This window comes from Ictalurus punctatus, chromosome 6, assembly GCF_001660625.3.
Source record: "Ictalurus punctatus breed USDA103 chromosome 6, Coco_2.0, whole genome shotgun sequence".
NCBI lineage: Eukaryota > Metazoa > Chordata > Actinopteri > Siluriformes > Ictaluridae > Ictalurus > Ictalurus punctatus.
In genome coordinates this window covers 1,777,501-1,795,794 of record NC_030421.2, presented here as the reverse complement: position 1 = coordinate 1,795,794, position 18,294 = coordinate 1,777,501, and the positions used below count along the sequence as shown (strand labels likewise).

At 40.6% G+C, this 18,294-nt stretch overlaps 1 long non-coding RNA gene across 1 annotated transcript in view; it reads right to left on the bottom strand.

The window, feature by feature from the left end:
• The window catches only part of LOC108266277 (uncharacterized), a 39,030-nt gene extending 35,707 nt beyond the window's left edge, over positions 1-3,323 (bottom strand). Inside the window, exons 1-2 of the long non-coding RNA XR_001812851.3 lie at positions 3,151-3,323; positions 2,933-3,003 (exon numbers count right to left, since the gene is read on the bottom strand). This is a non-coding gene — a long non-coding RNA (uncharacterized LOC108266277). The remainder of the gene's footprint in view (positions 1-2,932; positions 3,004-3,150) is intronic.
• Positions 3,324-18,294: the final 14,971 nt, after the last annotated feature.

The window sequence follows — 18,294 nt, the reverse complement described above, 5'->3', positions numbered from 1 at the left end:
TTCTACAGTAGCTCGTCTGTGTGATCGGACATGACGGGCTAGTGTTTGCTCCCCAGGTGCATCAATGAGCCTTGGGCACTCATGACCCTGTCACCGGTTCACCAGTTGTCCTTCCTTGGACCACTTTTGGTATGTACTAACCACTACAGACCGGGAACACCCCACAAGACGTGTCGTTTTGGAGATGCTCTGACCCAGTCGTCTAGCAATCACAAGTGGGCCCTTGTCAAAGCCATTCAGATCCTTATGCGTGCCCATTCTACCTGCTTCCAACACACCAACTTCGAGAACTGACTGTTCACTTGCTGATTAACAGATCCCACCCCTTGATGGGTGCCATAGTAATGAGATAATCAATGTTATTCACTTCACCAGTCAGTGGTTTTAATGCTATGGCTGATGCTATGATAAAATATATGTATATATATATATATACACACACACACACACACACAAAAGTAACATAATGGACATTTTGACAGCCGGTATCTGAGTCACTATCAAACTGAATTGATTAGGCTTATATCCATTTCATTATGGCATGTAGCTATCCAACTTGATATTCACTGTTCAAGATAATCACACCTAAAGTATGTTTTTTTGTTTGTTTGTTTTTTTCGTTTTATCATTTTTCTTGAGTTTGTTGAACTGGCTCCTTTCCCAAAATGATCTTTGAAGAAAGGCCTAGGCCTAAGATTAAAAAGTTAACCAAAACAACAACAACAACAACAACAACAACATCCATGTCATTTTGGCCGAATATATTTATTGTTAAGTTATTATCAAGTTGTGGTGTCATAGTATGTCTCAGAGGTCCTGTTTCTCTTAATGTACTGCACTAAACTTTTACTACATTTACAATACTTACACTGCAGTTACTGTGTACTGTGCAGTTGTGTGTGTGTGTGTGTGTGTGTGTGTGTTACCTGGCAAGTGACAGTCCAATCAGAGTAAACAGTGGAAAGAGGATGTCCAGCCTCCAAGACAGGCCAAAAATGATCACCATGGTGATACATAATTAGAGCTGTCAAGGCATCCTCTGTCCTGCTGACACAAGTCTGATAGCTCCCAGCAATAATGACAATAATGATAGACAAAGCTTAGTGGACTCCTGCCTCCTTCCAATGACATTATATCCTTTTTTGCACAATAGCTACCACGCAGCATTCCCGTGAGCGCGCAACGGTGGCCTTCTGCAACATTGTTTAGCTATTAAATTGTTTTTCTTTTTTGATCCTATTTTCTTTTCTGCTCTCCTCCTCTTTCTTTAGGCCTCCCTGCCCATCACCACTACCTCACTGCCACCTCACATGGGCAACCCACAAGTGCAAGTGTTATTACACAAAACTCCCGCTGTAGCATTAATTGAAGAAAGATATGGTGGGACGAAGGCGGTGGGGGGTAGAGCATGCCCATTATCACTTGTGCCTTCAACAGGTCTCACATTTTAAAACTGCAAATTGCAAAAACTTGCAAGGGCAAAATGTTTGACATTATTTGATCTACAACCATATGGTGAAAACCTCCACGAGAAGAAGAAAATAAATAAATAAATAAACAGGACAAGGGGGAAGGGAAAGGAAAAGGTAAAAACAAACAAATCAAGGAAATAATTATTTAAATGCTTTAATTACTGTAGGTTATTTTGCTTCAGAGGGGAATGTCAAGTGATCGTACTTGCCTCCTTTTGGATTTGGTTTGTCTTCTCCTTTGCATGCGCCCTTTCCTGACAGTAGACACGCTAAAGATGTTACACTTACCTCCTGCAGGACACTGGGGGCAAGACAAGTTCACACTGAGAAAACACACACACACTTTTTTTTTTAAGACTCTGAAGGATCTGAGTTTGCTTTTTTTTTTTTTTTTTTTAATTAAGTTGGACGCACACGCACATTAGCAAATTATCCCCTTCTTTTTTTTAATTAGCAAAGCTTGGTCGTCTTATCATTGTCCTCTGGAGCAATTAATGCGACCTAATGTGACAAAATACATCAAGAAACCAAAAGAACATTCATAATTCCACTAACGAAAACACTAATGTGACCATACATGTGACGGCACATCACTTTCCCAGCATGAAACCACAATGAAATAGCATAAGAATAACACAAATAGATGTCGCGAAAAGCAAAGCTCATTACGACGATCTTCAGGAATACTTGGAATCGTTTCTGTCAACAATTAGCACACCCTTTTACACAATATTTATTCATTCGGTTTATAGTATCCCAGCAGAACAACAATACATTTGGAAGAGTTTTCCAAAGATCCATAACGGCATGCCAAATTGAGCAGGAACTATTTCTCTGCAAGGGAAGCAGGAAGACAGGAGACATGTTGGGAAGGACAGGAACGGCGTGTGGAACGAGTTAGCCGTGGATGTTATTGCAGCTGATCCTAAGCTCCACAGTGAGCCCCTGCTGAACTTCTGCTATTAATTACATGTTTACTTAGAGATGTTTGAGCTATAATAGCCCCCTCCCCCTTCTTCAAACATTCAAAGGACAAGATAAGAGAGCAGGAGTAGAAGAGACTTTCCACATTGGGTCATGTTATTGCAAAACTGTGCCTTTTTTTTTTTTTTCCTGTGTAGTGCTTGGGAACGTTCTAGAATGTTTCTAGTGCATGAGTAAGGCCACGTTGGATCAAACTTTCGGGAAATTGCTCGTTTTCAGCGTGACTCAGATTAGTGAGATACGCTTCGAGTCATTCAGTAGAATGCATTCAGTAGAAAGTTGAAAGTGAAGCTGTTATAGGATATGCAGCAGAGATGGAGACACGGCCCAATTCACAGCTGCTAAGATTGATTATCTACTTAACAGATGACTCATTAGCTTTCTAATTATAGAGATGAAACAGCAAAATTTGTGCTGCATTCCTGCCTGCATTACTGTGTGTACTGTGCATCGTGGTATAAACAGCAGCTGTGTACCTTACTGGCATAGCCATTTCCAGCTCCTGCTCTCCCATTACATGTAGCAGGCTTGAGGATTTGCAGGTATCCTAAGAGGAAGTGGGGAAACGAGGAAACAATAACTCTTAAATAAAACACAGGAAACAAGGTTAACTGCTACTCCTTTCCATTTAAAGCCATTGGCAGGGGCTATTTTTTGCCCAATTATCCTTGGTTAACAGGATTAATTACTGCACCTTCTTTTCTGTTCTCTCTCCCTCCCAGCCAACCAGCCAATAAATCTACAGCCACAGCTCACAGACTGGGAATGCCATGCTAATTAGCATAACAAGTCACAAAATCATTATGGCCCTAAATTGCTTACAGAGACAAACAACATCTAAGGCCTACAGGATGTAGTCTGGGATTTAGGAGGGCTGTTTAATTGAATAAAAATGTTGCGGGGGCTAAAACGCAGGCAGAACTATGGAAGAGGGAGGTGCCGTGTGGCTGATTGATGGGGCGGTTTCCTGAGAGCCCGTCCTTCAGCCACACCCACTCCAGACGAGAGGCCCTGGAGTGGCACATGAGGAAAGGGGCTCAGTGTGTTTGTGCATTCAGTTTGACCTCTTACCTTAATCGTGTGGGGACAGTGACAGTGGCTGGGTAGAATCTGAGGGAAAATGCATTTTATAAAAATTTAAAAAGAAAAAAAAAACACTTTATTATTATTATTATTATTATTATTATTATTATTATTATTGAACATTTTATTACCAATTTATTTAGCCTATCAAAGGTGCCCTGTTCCAAGATGAACTGTTTAAGTGTTTAAATCCAATTTTATAACTAAGTAGGAACCGCATGATATTTAATTGCATACATTTTGATTTGATTATTTTATTTATTTACCTTTAAAAAAAAATGATTATTATTATTATTATTATTATTATTATTATTATTATTATTATTATTACTAAAACAAGCTGGTCATATCAAGCTGGACTGTGTCTTATTTGATATTTTCTCCATTTTGAGGTCTGGCCAGAGAGACAGCTGTCCCTGCTGGTTTGACAGCTTCACTCCCTCTCAATAGACCTGCACACATGACTGCTTATGAAAACTTTTGGCGCTCTGTGTTTCTAATTATGCTCCAATCACCCGGCTTCTTACCTCCCTCCTAATATTTTCTCTTGGCGCAAAATATGTAAATAAATAAATAAATAAATTAAATTTAAAAAAAGCTTCATTAAACCAGGGAATTTACAGTTCGTTTCCGGCACACGCCGCACCACCCAAAATAAAGCTTAGAAAAGAACAGAGTTTAGAAAAGACGGTAGACTTGTATTTGTTTGATCAGTAAATACTAAATCACACTTCAACCCCGGAAGGTTTTCGCAAGCCAGTTCAATAAACACTAAATCACTGCAGAAATGAAGTGAACAATAACACAATGTTTTTTTTTTTTTTTTAATTGACTGCATGTCTGCATGGGATAATAACTGACATATGTGTCTAGAGATTAGGTTTGAGGCTGTACACTTCAGACACATGAATAATGAACTAAGATATAATAATAATAATAATAATAATAATAATAATAATAATAATAATAATAATAATAATAATTGCAAAGTCTGCATTTCCATAACACAATATGTGTCAGTGTGATGACCTCCATTTTCCCAGCTTCTGTGTGAAAGGAAGAAGGTTGCGTTTGGGTGTGGGCGTTCACTGCTCATACTCCTCGGCGTGAGACTCAGTCTGTCATGCAGCTGATTACAGAGCGCCCGTGCCAACTGTATCACTCCAAAGCGCGGGGGGCGGGAACCACGCTGTCGGCAGCAGCCAACCAGTTTAGCCCCAGCCTCCGCCATTTGCCTGCTTTCACTAACCTGTCCTGACAAGTAACCAGATTAGCGTAGTCTTCCATCAGTGCAGGGGAGCAGAAAGAGCAGATGGAGCCTTCAGCTCGACTCCCCCCCTCAGCCCCGAGCTCGCTGGCACACTGCTTAGCATGCACAATAGCTGGGGCCTGGCCCTCTGCAATCAGTGTACTATCAGCAAATTGCTGCTAACAGCTTTGCATGATGCTGTTCAGGGAATACCATGGCTCAGTCTTCATATGCCCCTGAACTCTTCTCTTCTTTCCAAAAAAAATAAAGGAACAAAGCATGCACATGCACAGCCAAACACCCACCTCCTTAAAAGATACAGGAGTGATTAGCAAAAGCTTGACAATTTACGAACACAATTAAAGCTGCATGTGTGTATTTGTGTGTATACACATTTCCTCATTAGGCTTATGAAAGAAGAAAGGCACAAATGGGAAAATGGCAAAAAAAAAAAAAAAAAAAAAAAACCCACCCATATCAGAGAGAAAGGAGATCATCCGAAATCGAATTGGTTGACAGTCTAGAAGGCACGAGCAGACGGAGGAAATTGAATTGTGCTATATAACACTTGTCATCTGCTGGGCCAAACTGAGCTTGTCTTTTTACAGTTTCTCTGATAAATATCACTAACTTTGCTCAAGTGAGCAGATGGGCCTGCTAATTAGCTCGGTTCATGCCGCAAGTTTGTTTATAAAGAGAGAATGGGATCCAGACATCTTGACACATTTTATTAACATATCATACCTTAAAGCTCTGCCTCTCAATACCCTGAAGGCATTTCACTTTACACACATGCACGCACACACACACACGCGCGCGCGCACGCATGCACGCATACACACACACACACACACACTGAATATGCATTATATACAGTATACAGGTATACAGACCCTGTGTGTGTGTGTGTGGGGGGGGGGGGGGGGGGGGTCTGTTTAAAATAAAACTGCGAATCATAAGGATGTATAGCACTAGAGAGTGAGCTAGTGAAGCAGACCGGGGGTGCTTAAATTGGAGTAACAACGTAAAGAAACACTAAAACAGGGGATAAATATGCATGCTCTTGAAACTGAAGCCAAACCATGCCACCAGCAAAATGATCCTCTACAGCAAAACAGCCACGATTTTCCTTTAATTTGTCAACCTTCGTAAGCTCCTATTAAACCTTAACTGCTCTATGTAGCTCCATCTCTCTCTCTCTCTCTCTCTCTCTCTCTCTCTCTCTCTCTCTCTCTCTCTCCCTCTCTCTCTCAGCATCTGGCCAGTGTGTATAACAATTCACACCCACCCCTCCCAGGGCCTGTGGGCAGAGACCGGGGCTCCTGACAACTGGCACAGAGCGGCTGCCAAGGAGGCTAAACCCCACTGAACAGCTGGACCAAGAACACACAACATACAGAAGAGAGTTCTCAGATACCACGCACACACACACACACACACACACACACACACACACACACATACACACACACACACACACACACACACACACAGGTAGCATAAAAGACAGATAATCTATATATATGGAATTCACACATGATTGCTATAGTTACATCCCAGATGTGTGTACAGGATCTGTACATTATTGAAGTTTTGGTTTCATTTCATGGGATGAGTACAACCCACGTGTCTGCTTTCCTCCTAGATAGACACACATCAGCGAACTGAGTTAATGCTATTCAAAATGCTGCCAGTCAATAGATACAACTAAAGGAAGGTATGTCTTTTTTCTTCTGCCAAACACTGACAGCTGCACCCAGGGCACATTAATTCTTAGCAGAATCAGGTAGATTAAACATTTCCTCATCCTCGCACAGTTAACCCAGTAGTGGGAGCAGTGGGGCTGAGCATACAGGGCAGTGCAGGGAGGCTGATTAAGAAAGGATGCTGCGGAAGGGGCTTGCCATGTCCAGCCTACAGGCATGGCCCTGTTCCAAATCCTACACCAGCCTGCCCCTGAAAGGGGGGGTTCTACAATTACAGCACTCCCCACACCGACCGCAGCCAGCCCACAAAAAATAATTACATATTCTCCATCTCTGCAGCTGCCGTAGGTTACATTATGCCTTAAATGTTACCCTCACTTGCTGCATGTCGATATATACTTACATACACACGCAAATACGCATGTGCATGCAGTGCTGGGCCTTGTGGCCAGACACCCACTGTGCGCCTTTCCTCATAAACGAGGAATTCAGATCAGCACAAAATGCCACACATTCAAAAAACTGGGCCTGAGGAAAGGTCATCTGCAGCAGGACAGGAAAATGCATGTTGCAAAGGCTTTAGTTCTAATACCTTCAACTCACAGCCACCTTTCCTCTAAAGTGCAGCTGAGAAAGCAGCCCTGGTCAGTGTTAGAACAGGTATGCTGTTATCACTGGTCTTCAGGCGATGGTGCTTGGAGGGGAGTTGGGCCCAATGAAGGAGACCACCAGCTATACCTCTGAACATCACCAGTCAGCTAAAGCATGGGTGAGATGGGAGATAAGATTTTCATGTCTGAAGAAGAAGGCTGTTTAGAGGTCATTCAAACCCTTGTCTGGCTCCTTTCCAGTGCATATATCAAACAACCCAAAACATATCACACATAAAAAAAACCAAAGTAATTTTGTGTATTTGTATCTTTTACATAGAACATCATTCATACAAATAATAACCAAAATGTAATTATTATTATTATTATTTTTATTTTTAAATAAAACAGCATAACTGCAACGCTATAATAAAAAGCGATGACCTGAGGACACCCATTGGTGGAATATACAAGAGTAATACTGAATGAGTAAGTAGAGCCCTGGTGGGTGGAGATTATCTTTATATCATATCCTTTGAGAAGGATGGAATAACACAGTAAGTTAATAAGTGTTGTTAGAGGTAGCAGAGGAATTTTTTACTATAACCATTATTGTGATATCCATTATGCTACTGTGAAAAAAAATTGTGTAATTGACTATGACGTTCTGTAAAAACACATAATAATAATAATAATAATAATAATAATAATAATAATAATAATATAACAGCCATGTTGATTACTGAAAATAATGTATGATTTTAAATGTCAATCTTGTACCAACATTTTCTTTACTGTTAAATTTTTAACGTAAAAATAACAGTACCTAACGAATAAATGTATTAGTTCAAGAGAACCTTGTCACCCATCAGACGTTACTAGTTAAAAAGAAACAATAACAATAAGTCATTTCTTCTTATTAAATTATGTTAAGTTTTATTAGATATAACTATATTACATCTTATTATATTGTATTATTTTTATCTTATTAATTTTTTATTTTAAACAAATATAGTACATTGTTACTAACATATTTTACCAAAAAAAAAATAAAAAAAAAAAATTGGGGGTTGCTCTTGGAGATGAGTGACATCAAGTTGTACTGGGGACACCAGATTATTTTATTACTGCCGTGTCAAAATTTATTTATCCAGTGGATAAATCACTAAAAAAAAAAAAGTCAGACGTCTGCCTTCAAAGCCAGATAGTGGTAGGAAGTTTATAGTTGTTTTTTTTTTTCTTCCTGAAATCTGCAAACAGAACACAGGAAGTACATGCTTTGGCTCAAATGCTGAGGGAAACTCCTTCAAAGACATTTAACATCAACCAATGTCCCACATCAAACAGAACAAATGAATCTAACAAGAAATGGAACCGTAATCTTTATTTATTTTGCAGGTCAAAGTGTTCAGTACACAATGCCATTTACTGGAGTGCAGATTCTAATTCTGGTGCTTTTTCGATAAGAATATAATTCAATCTAATTAAATATATTGTGAAAATTGTCTGAATTTGACTATCAAATTATTCTGAACTGTACGCAATCAAACAAAGTTGCATGACAACATAAGCTCAGTGTGTGCACAGCCATTCGTGTATGCTAATAAATATTTTTCATTGATTTCGTCTCCCTTTCATTTCATTAGTTAATGAATTCATTTTCTTTCGTAGCAAACAAGACGTGCCTTGTTTTTGTTTTTGGTCTGGGAAAAACCTGGCTCTGGAATTCTGAATGAACTCCTGCAGGTGTCCAGCTAAAGTGTCCTGAATCTTCATGCACTATAAAGCTGATAGAACTTGTGCAGAGAATAGTCATCCAACTGCATTTTACATGGTAAATTAACACGAATGCAAAAAAAAAAACATCATTTAAAGATGCCAGAAAAAAAAATAATCCAAGTGAAAACAATGTGATTTGTATTTGTAAAGACACCCACGAGACATGGAAGCAACATCCAGAACATGATCAATAATTTTTCACAATTTTTGCTCTATTGTGAATCAAAACTGAGAGAATTTCTGTATTGCATTTTCTTTTAATATACAGTAGGCACTTTCAGTACCTCAGAATGTCCCACAGTGCAAGTGTTTAACAATAAAACATTGCAAATAAATAAATAAATACATAAATGAATAATTTAGATAATCTAAGGCAACCAATTATTATTAGTCCAATACTTTATGTTTTAGAATTGTTATTTATACTCCATCTATAGTCCTAAAAGAGTTTTTTTACATTGTTCCTTTCCACCGTAAACCTCAGATACCCACATGACGCCCACATGATTATAAATGTGGGGTGATGAGCAATAGCGTTAGGCATTAAGTATGAAGACCGCTGCATTCTTGACTGGAGTTCGTAAAATAATAAATGAACACCCAATCAAATGAATAAGAGAAATGAGAGCTAAAGGACATGAAAGAGAGCAAAAGAATGAAGTGAAGCAAATGGAGAAGGACAGAATAGGCAGACTGCTGCTTGGCAAATATTTGGAGATGTGATGCTGTTTTCATTGCTGACATCAACATAAATTTGTGTGGGGAACCCAGGAGACTCAGCATGGGTTCTGCTATAAGTGAGGGAGAGAAATCGAGAATGGGTGGAAGAAAAATGAAAGTGAGAGTGGGGTGAAGTAAAATGACCTCTCCTCTGCTGAACTGTACGCACTCTCTCTGAGCAATAGCTCTTATTCCCTCCCAAGCCTGAGCATTTCCCAACTAACATCAGCGCTACATGTTCTATATACACAAACACACAACAACGCTGACAGTAACCTACACAGGCAAGTATGCACACATACAGATGCGTTCTTTGCACATATTTTAAGACGTATGTTAAAAAGGGACATATTCTGTTGAATGACACACCTCTAAACATTGTCCATAACAAAATATAGAACCCCTGCCTTTATTTGGCATAGCTCTGTTTCCATACGCTTTTAACAGCTATTAGCATACTGTCTTGATGCTAACACCATAAACATTTATGTAAAATACCTCCACAATCTTGGCAGAGCAAACTTGTTAATTTAGCAATGAATTGCCTATTGCTCTCACAACCAATTATTTATGCAAGCATCTTGTCCAAATTGGTGGCCAGTCCCTGGGTTAGGACTGCCTGGGCAGCAGTGCTGAGTCAGCAGCAAATCAAGGATCTATGTTAGAGATGCCTGTGCCCAGAAGTATGCCTCTTGTTTTTGTCAGTGCTTGTCAGCAGCCACCTGGCCAAAGCTGTCTGGAGGGGGTCAGTTATCTCAGGGACCATCCCCATGAGAGGGTCACGGGGTAGGGGCAAGAGGGAGACGCCACCTGGGGTGACTCAGGGCACTCTGTGAATGCCTCACATAGAGCGTGACCTGCTCAGTGACAGTATGGTCAAGTCAGTGTCTCTTAGGCCTAACATTGCAGGGGTCATCAAGAAGGTGAGAGGGGACACTAGCATCAACTATTTGGCAATGGCGATAAGGAAATTGTATTTGTCAGAATAGAGTTGGCGCTGAGGCAAGGGATTCAAATATCACCAAATTGAGTTTGCTTAAATTGGTGCACAGTGTAGTGTGTGAGAGCCTTTGGGAATTCAGCCAGTGATACTTCACTGAGCTGGAACAGTTGAGTAATAAGTTAAGGATGGCCTTTCTAGCCACACTGGGGAATACAAACACACACACAATGAACATACACTGAGGAATCCACTGAACCTCTGAACCTCCACCCACTAGATTGAAGAACTTCCTGACTTCACTACAGAAATGCCTGAATCAGTGAATGCCATGGCTTTGGTTTTACTATAAAAAGCTTCACATTAGCAGACAGAGCCCAGAGCAGAGCAGGGATCCTTGATGCAGTAAATAACACAGTAATTAGCAAGGGGACAAGCAGCAGTTAGAAAGAGTGGGCGAGCTCTGTGGCAGGACTCGGGAAGAAAAAGCAGGCTGCAATCCCTACCTCCCATACCAACTTTGGCCTTTCCACTTCAGCTCTCCCCAAAAGGAGAGCCACAATGGCTTATGTTGCCAGTGGGTGGCCCCTCCATGAAGACACAAGCAACACGAGCAGGTGTGTCTGGCCTAGCATGCATGGAAAGAAAGGGAAGAGCTGTGCACTCATCCTTGTCCACACACTCATCCTCCCTTCATGTCCTTTGGACGAACAGGCAGGGCAGCAGACTGGACACACAGTCTTTCAGCAGTCCCAGGTGAAAGCCACTGCAGCTGGCCATGCTGAATGGAGGATGCCACAGTCCAACACCCTCTCTAATTAGCAACGCTAGCAGGTCCAATAAAGATAACACACTGCCATTATAGCTCGTTTGTCAAAAGAGGTGATGGATGAGGTAAGGGCACTGTGATGGGTCATTCCACAAACACAGATGCTGATGCTCTTCACGGTAGCTAAAAACACACTTCAGGCATTTTTGGGGGTATGATAAATGATATTGTCCACTCTACCCTATAGTGAAGTCAAGCGTGTCTGCCTCAGAGTTCACAGACAATGGACATCAATTAGTATTTAAGATTACTATTCAAATAAAATAAAATAAAATCCATTGTGTTCAGATTTTGGGGCTTGGAATAGCAGTTTTAACTAAATGGTCATTGTAACTTTATAGTTGTAGGGTGGTGGGGGTGGCTAAGGGGAAGCATTCAAATCATACAATTAAAGACTGAACACACGCAGGAGAAAGCTCTGCAATTAGAGGCTTGAATTTGTATCAGGACGGAATTGCTGCCTCACAGCTCCGGGATCACGGGTTTGATCCTGACCTTTGTACAGGGTTTTACATGTTCTCCTTGTGTCTGTGTGAGGTTTCCTCCCACCTCTCAAAAACTTGCCAGTAGGTGCACTCTTAATTCCCCCTAGGTGTACATGGTGCCCTGCGATCGACTGGTGTCTCCTCAAGGGTGTATTCCCATCTCATGCCCAGTATTCCGGGAATAGGATCCACAGTGACCCTGACCAGGAAAAGATAAAGATGAAAGAATTAATTCAATTTATTGGTTATTTTCAGCTGGATAAAAAAAAAAATGGTGATGTCATGATTACTTATTCCAGACATTTCTATGATGAGACACATACAATCCGTGAACATGCATGTTGCCTGGGTTATTCCCTGTCGTTGCTGTCCCGACAATATTCCATACCACATTGAATGATGATGTGATGTGAGGACAGTAATGGATTTGATGGACTTGACTTCACAGTGTAATGAATATATTTGCTAATTCAGTTGATCTGATTTGATTTGATCATGGTACTTCTCAACCACACACTGAGAAAAGATAAGAAGAGAAAAAGGAAAAGTTTTCTCTCTAACGGACGAAAAGACTTCCAGATTAGCTATGCAGTACAAGCAACCAAACAGTCCATTAGCATGAAAAGAATACAGTATTGGACTTAGGGAACATGAAAGGCAGCAATGCCCTGGTAAGGAGATCCAGATGCCTCAGTGCTCAGAAGCCCAAAGAATCAATGAAAAGTAAAAAGTCAGGGCAGGAGACTATGAGACACTTCTGAGTCCTGAGGCAATTGAGAAGAAATGCTAGGAGGTAGAGCTGCATGCTAACTACCGTTGAGAAATCATATGCGTTAAATAACCTTATAATCATGCCGCCTTGTGTAAAATGTGTATTGAATGGATTTACTCTATACCTATGCTGAAATCAGGTTATCGAGACCCACCCTGGGTCAAAGTGGGTCCAAATCAATCCTATCACATGGGTAAGATTTCATTTGTTAAATCCCACACAGACAGTGGACCAGCGAGTGTGTAGTTAGGACCGGTCTATTCTTTCAGAGGTGCCAAACAGGTCTCTCTGGCACTGCTCTCCTATTCAGCTACATAGCAAGGCTATTGAAACAAGTGCACAGCATATGTATGAGGAACACCCACTGACACACCTTCAGTTCCCTGCACATTCCTCCAGCTGTAGAGCAAAACACTCTCCATCCAAACCAAATAAATGAATAAGTTCAACACACTAACACCCAAACCAGCAAAGTCCACACTGCTTCACTAAGCATGCACTGAATATAAGATGTGAATATGGTGACAAGGATATCCCAGCCAGCCTGGATCATGCACAGAATTAAGCCTTGATCGTGGCATGGTGAAATATTTATAAAAGCTACATGAGCTGACTGGGGCCTGTTGGGGGAATTTCAGGGGTGGCAGGGCAGAGAGGCAACTGAGAGTCCTGAGGGTTTCGGAGACATGCCCTAACATTCCACAACATTGCCACGAAAGCCAAAGAGCTTCCACTAGCCCTCCAGATCACACGCTGTGCATGAATGATATTGTTCAAGGTGTGGAACTAACAAAGACATATATTCATTTAGATTGACTGGTATATCTGGCTTGCACTGAAGGACTGAATGATATTTGGTGCATACATTTTTGCGCTACTGACATATGCTTGGTTTTAGAACGATATTGTATATTGCATCATTATTTTTCATTCTGTTTCTTTTTAATCATGTACATATTCTCCAACGAGATGTAAACGTAACTTCATTGTTCTTGTACACACACACACTAAAGGCTCTATTCGATTCGATCCTTTTTGACTTTCGCAAAGAGAAATGCATGATAAAGAGAAACATGCTAATTAAAAATCTACACTCAGCTTTGCTGGCACTCAAATCGATGTGCTTAATTAATTAATCTATACATCACAGCTACAAATGCACCAGAGACAAACTCTGCTTGGTCAAAACCTTGAAAGAGGTTTTCAAATCCAAAAAAAAAAAAAAGACAAGACAAAGCTAAATTACAACAGCAAACGTCCTATTATTATTATTATCTAAAAAAAAAAAAAAAAAAAAAAAAAAAAAAAAAAAAAAAAAAAATCCTAAATCCAATGTCTTTGGAGATGAAATCACAACAGATACACATTCAAAATGTTTCTTATCACTAATCACCCAAATATTGAACACTTTACCACCTTTTAAAAAAGAAAATGCACACAGACATTCATTCATGACTATTCAGGTTCAATGACATTAACCAGCAAATGCCATTATTCATTATTCCTAATGCTTTGCCCTCTGGAATACTTTCACACATCAGACTGCTTGAGAAAATCACAACCCTAAAGCAGCTCTCAGTCCACTGAGAAGTGCTAATTTGTAAACGTGTCATCTTAGTGAGAGAGAACAAAAGGGTTATTAATAATTCCCATGGCCTTGTTCCTTCCAGATAAAACTGAACAAACCGATATTTCATTATCGAGTCCCTTCATCTGACCTGATTGGTATGTTCAGGGCAAGGTGACATATGCAGTATTCTTAAACAGTATATTTGGACATTCATTATATATTATAGAAATATGTTTGAAATGAATGCATAAGCTTCTGATGACTTTATAGAAAAAAAATGTTAGACAAAATCTGAAATCAAAAGAATCAAATCAAAGAATTAAAAATAATAATAATAATAATAATTCAGATATTTGGCCCAGCGGTTGTGATTTAAAAAAAAGAAAAAGAAAAAAAAAGTATTGAGCATCTAGTCTGAGCCTATACTGACCAGTTGGGTGCCTAGATTGTTTTGACTTTTTTGACCATGACCATGTTCTGTCCATTTTGTCCCTCTTTCTCAGAAGTGTCCATGGTGCACTCCTCCTTTCTTATATCCACTCAAACTCCACTTCACTCCCTGTTATCTATTATCTGGTGTTTGGTGGCATTTCTTTTTTCTCTCCGTTTCTTTGTTTATCTTTTCAAGAATCCAATTAGCCTTCATTTGAAATGCAGGCACCGTGAGAACTTCAGCCATTCATGACCAGAGATAAGCAAACTAATTAACACTAGCCTCTTTGCTGAAGAGAGAAAATTAAAAACAGAGTCATAGATTGCACTGGATTAGATAAATAAGAGGGCCAGGACTTTATCTCTAAATGTCACTAAATTGTTCTCAGCTCACCCTCACACACCATCACACTGTGCTTCTAACAAAGATGAGTGTGTGTGCGTGCATGCACATGAACCCTTTTGTGTGTGTGTGTGTGTGTATGTGTGTATAAAAAATGCCTAATAGTATATTAAAGTGGATAGCAGGGTGGCAGTGTCATCCGGGCTCCCGGACGTGCTACGTAGCGAACCAAACAACAGTGAATGGAGCTGGGACTTAACATGAAGCAAACTTGGATGTTTGCTCTAATGGCCACCTCTCTGACAGAGTAAACATGAACCCCAGGCATGCTGAGCCTTGTTTACTCCAGACTGCCTTTCTGTCCGGCCCACAGGACCACCCTGCAAACCCTATACAGCCAGCTTGCTCGGATTGGGATCCGGGTGAAGGGGGCATCCGTACCAGGGGCTTGCAGCACCCCGGTGTGAACACAGGCCTCAGTGTTAGCACAGGCATTAGTGTGAGATTAACGACTCAGAGACTCACACACAAGCCCTTCTTAACAAATACTACAGTGGCTGATTAACTCAGGTTAGGAAAATAGGACTTTATAACTACTACAACTAACAACCACGGTCTCACAGGCCATGTAGAAAACATGATGTGAAATCAGTGGACTCACCTTAGTGCTTCATGAGTCAATATTTTTATTCTCTCTCTCTCTCTCTCTCTCTCTCACACACACACACACACACACACACACACACACACACAAGTGTTGGCATTTAACAAGTGTGTGCATTTAAACTGGCGATATGAGATAGCATACAATGACCTCAATCACCTCAACATATTATGTTTCATATGAAACCTCTTTCCCAGAAAACAAACAAACAAAAAATATATATATATATATTTCATAATCAGTAACTTAAGATGAGCCACCCTGTATAAATAATGTTCAACTACATAAAACACATGACTCAGCAGAAATAGTAAACGCGTAGTCTTCCTTGGAAGCTCTTTCACAACCTCAGGAATAAGGAAATCAGCAACACGACTCAACTCAATCCAGAGACTTTTAAAGGAAATGAACAGAACCAGGAGCCTCCTATCAGCAAGGCAGTAAACCCGGAGCTTAGCTCATTTCCCCCCATTGCCCTCATCACCTCCTCGGTATCCTGTAGGAGCAGCAGCTCAGAATAGTACAGCTGAACTTAGACCTGCCTTTGGTAGTGACTAAGGTCACTACAAGCGCTCATACTTTCACAATGGTTATGAAACCAAGCAGTGATCCCATCAGTCCCAGCCGGTAAACCCATGGATCGGCCCTCCGTCTCCTGGATTGTCTTTACTGCTTGTTTTTACGGTCTCTCTAACCCCTCTGATTTAGGCTCCCATCCGCAGTCCAGATTCTCTCGACAGCCTTTCGACAGAAAGAAGGGTAGATCATATGAGAAGATGGAGACGAAGAGTGGATGAGTAAAGGCACGGATGAGTAGAAATAACAGGTTCATATACATATTTGTGTACATAATGCACTTTAAGTTTAGATTAAGGTTAGAACTGCTGCACACATTCAATCACCTATACCCACACCCACACACACACACACACACTCAGTAAGCTTGGGAGCTGTATGCTTTACCCAAGGGAACTGGAGGCCGTAAGCTGTAACAGAATTCAGACAGCAGGGGGAGCAGCTCCTCTATTGATTTTGGAGCGCAGCTGCTGGTGGTTGCAGGACTGCTGCAGGTCGTCCGAGCGAGGCCCTTCAGCAATCCTGACTAAATACTGCAAGACAGTCCGGGACTGTATGGTAGAAACGATTAGCTTTGTTGCTATGCAGGTCACAGAGGATTCTGTGTTGGAAATTATACTTCATCTTCTCTATTCCTTGGCCCTGTCATTTTTTTAAATTTTTTATAAGGCACTCAGTCAATTTGGGAAGGGGTATACATACAACTGAGTGTTACAAATGGCGATAAATGAATCACTCTGCCAGTCAGAGACACTGACAGCTTTGTTAATGAAGGAAGAAAAGTTAGAGAGTGAGTGAATGAGTGTAGAGAGCACACAGTGTAAGTATGTGCCAGATAGTGTCTGAGGATGGGCTACAGTTGGTAAGTGCGTCAGAAGCAGTGAAGGTAGATCTACAAACGTTAAAATTGAACCTCTTTAAGTCTGTGTGATGTCTAGTCGAGTCTGCCAGACGAGAAGTGTTACCTGCAGAAGCCATCTCTATTTAGCAAATAACTGTAGCCTACTTTTTTTTAAGCGAATTTAGCTCATCTGTATTGTAAAATATCAATATAAATCAATATAAAACATTAATATTAGTTAGAATTAAGCTAACAGTGTATTGAAGGATTTTTTGTTTGTTTGTTTTGTTTCACGAAAACTTTTTGATGAAGAGGAAGAAGAAGAAAAAAAAAGAGATCACATAAATGAAAATAAATGAAAGCTTGAAAAAGTGCAGACTTGCCTAAACGGGGAAGACTGGCAGAAAAGGTCATTTCCTTTTATTAACCTGTCTGCTCTTATAAGTGCTCGTTAAACTTACGATGCACCAGATCACATCGAGGTGTGGGTGTGAGAGTGTGTATGTTTTGTGAAACACACACACACACACACACACACACAAAAACATCTGCTAATGAGAGATTCCTTATGGAACATTGGCAGAGAGGTAGAACCAGGCACGGTTAAAATCTCCAAATTTCTCTGTGAGAGATTACCTTTCCTGGCTTGTTTTAAGCCTCTGTGTATCGATTTACTTTTCAGACACACACACACACACACACACACACACACACACACACACACACACACACACACACACACACACACACACACACACACACACACACACACACACACATACATTTGCAGGCTAGCTCACCCCGTCATAGCTGTTGCTAGTTGTGGCTTTAACAACAGGAACACGGGGCATAAAAATGGCTGAGGCAATTTTTCCATTGCCTGCAACCATCTTAAACCATGGCCCCCGGAAGGGGCTTTGCCTCTACCAGGGCATCATTACCTGCTTTAAATGTCTGAGAAACATCCTTCATTAGCGCAAACATGCATACACAGACATAAATACTCCCCCAAAAAGATTTACACAAGTCTTTTGATTATTTTACACTTGTAGCCTACAGACTGTGTGAAATCGAATCAAAATAGGATCTGAGATTCAGAGGCAAGTGAGGTTATTGAGTGTGTGTGTTCGTGTGTGTGTGTGTGTGCCTTGTGCACTGAACAAGCTCCCTACACTTTGCCCACATCCCACATGCATATGGGGGTACAGCACTGACCTTGACCTTTCATTTCAACAACTGGAGAAGTGTGTATTAGAAGC